Raw genomic sequence first — 2,767 nt, 5'->3', positions numbered from 1 at the left:
TTGAGCCACGGCGCCCGGCCAAAAAAGTGCAAGGTTTAAAAAAAAAAAAAAGGACTGTGCTGAGGAGACCACATGGAAAGGCCACCAGGCAAGAGAGGCCAGGAGGAGAGGCTGCTTGAAGGGACAACTTGCAGCATGTGCAGAGGCCACATGGGAAGTAAGAAACTGCCAGGGGGAGCACTGAGGAACTAAGGCAGCAGACACATGATCCAGCCATCTGCTACTCGGGCCAGCCGAGCTGAGGTGCCACACATGCAGCACAGAAGCCACTGTGGACCCTTGGAGCAGAGACAAGCTGTCCCCTCATGCTCTGTCCTAATTCCTCACCCACAGGATTGTGAGCAAATACATTGGTGGTTATTTCAAGCCCTTAAAAAACAGAATTACTGGCGGGGCGCAGCAGCTCACGCCTGTAATCCCAACACTTTGGGAGGCCGAGGTGGGTGGATCACTTGAGGTCAGGAGATTGAGACTAGCCTGGCCTACATGGCGAAACCCTGTCTCTACTAAAAAGACAAATTTTTTTTTTTATTTTGTATTTTTAGGGCGTGGTGACAAACATCTGTAATCCAGCTATTTGGGAGGCTGAGGCACAAGAGCTGCTTGGACCTGGGAAGTGGAATTTGCAGTGAGCTGAAATCTGAGATCACGCCACTGCACTTCAGCCTGGGCAACAAAGTGAGACTCTGTCTCAAAAAAAAAAAAAAAAAAATTACTGTATAATCCAGTTATATCCCATGGAAATGAATCTAGTATGGTGAAGAAATATCTGCGTTCGCACGTTTATTGCAGCATTATTCACTAAGTTTTGAGGTGTGTTGTTACATGGCGGCAGCCAGAACCCCCGGCCCTCGGCTACTACTGTTGCTGGTTTCTTATGACCCGTCCAGCACGAACCTCTGCATCTTCAAATACAGGAAGCTGGGCACAGTGGCACATGCCTGCAGTCCCAGCTACTCAGGAGGCTGAGGTGGGAGGATCGCCAGAGCCCAGGAGTTTGAGGATGGGGTGTGCTATGATCTCACAGTGAACAGCCACTGCACTCCAGTCTGGGTGATACAGTGAGACCGTTTCTAAACAGACAAACCAACCAAAAAGAATACGTACATTCCCACTCCTCCCCTCATTTATGTGGGGTTCACACACCATACATCTGGCCTGCTCTTGGCTTTTTTTTTCCAATTAATGATAGATCTTGGAGATTGTTCTAGGTGTGTACTGTTCAATATAGTCGTCACTAGTCCAGGAGGTGATTTAAATTTATTTTAAAAAATTAAGTTTTATGTATTTTTTAAAATAGTGCAATCCTCCTGCCTCAGCCTCCCAAGTATCTGGGACTACAGGCACACACCACCATGCCTGGCTTATTTTTTTTTGAGACGGAGTCTCACTCTGTTGCCCAGGCTGCAGTGCAGTGGCACGATCTCGGCTCACTGCAACCTCTGCCACCTGGGTTCAAGTGATTCTCCTGCCTCAGCCTCCTGAGTAGCTGGGATTACGAGCACCTGCCACTGTGCCTGGCTAATTTTTTGTGGGTTTTTAGTAGAGACGGGGTTTGACCATCTTGGCCAGGCTGGTCTTGAACTCCTGACCTCATGATCCACCCGCCTCGGCCTCCCAAAGTGCTGGGATTACGGGTGTGAGCCACTGCACCTGGCCTTAACTTAAATATAATTCAATAAAATTAAAAATTCAGTTCCTCAAGTACACTAGCCACATTTCAGGAATTCAACAAACACACATGGCTGATAGCTGCCATATCAACCTAGATAGAGAACATGTCCATCATTCTAGAAGGTTCTGTTAGACAGTGCTGGTCTAAATCCTCTCCCATGGAGCTGCCTCATTCTTCTTAGTGTTCTTTGGTAATGACAGCCACTGACGTTACCTCACAAGCTTTGCTATTGTAAAGCATTTGCCATTGTCCATTTGTCTTTAAGCAAGTGGGAGTGTCTTGGTGGCATAAATAAATGTCTTGCATGTCTGGGTCCAGTGACATTTCCCATTTTGATGGGCATGGCCAGATTGGAACTGGAGGTTATAGCACTTTGCACAGCTACTGAAACTCTAAGAGTGCCTGTTTTTCCACACCTTCATCAGCACTGTGTCATTCACATTTTAAAAAGATTTTAGCTAATGGCAAACGTTTTCCAGACAAACATGGCTTTACCAGGCCCCTGCCCTGCCTGTTGCCTCTCAAGTCACAATGCCAGTGGGCACCTTTCCACAGGTGAAGATCCATCTTTTGTTTGTTTGTTAGAAATGAGATCTTACTGTATTGCCCAGGCTGGTCTCGAACTCCTGGGCTCAAGGGAACGTCCTGCCTCGGCCTCCCAAAGTGCTGGGATTACAGGTGTGAACCACTGTGCCTGGCCCACGTTGGCCTTTTTTTTTTCAAATTGCGGTAAAATATGCAGAACATAAAACTTACCGTATTAACCATTTTAAGTGCACAGTTCAGTGCCATTAAGGACATTCACGCTGTTGGGTAATCATCACCACCATCCATCTCCAAAGCCCTTTCCATCTTCCGAAACAGTAACTCTATATCCACTGAACAAGAACTTCCTCCCATCTCAGCTTCTGGCAACCACTGTTCTGTTTTCTGTCTTTATGAATCTGACTACTCAAGGTACTTCATGCAAGTGGTATCATGCAGTATTTGTCCTTTTGTGACTGGCTTATTTCACTTAGCACAATATCCTTAAGGTTCATCCGTGTTGTAGCCTATGTCAGAATCTTCTTCCTTCTTAAGGCTAAGTAACAT

This window comes from Colobus angolensis, unplaced genomic scaffold (genome assembly GCF_000951035.1).
Source record: "Colobus angolensis palliatus isolate OR3802 unplaced genomic scaffold, Cang.pa_1.0 Scaffold8, whole genome shotgun sequence".
In the NCBI taxonomy this organism is placed as follows: domain Eukaryota; kingdom Metazoa; phylum Chordata; class Mammalia; order Primates; family Cercopithecidae; genus Colobus; species Colobus angolensis.
This window is presented reverse-complemented; position numbering follows the sequence as displayed.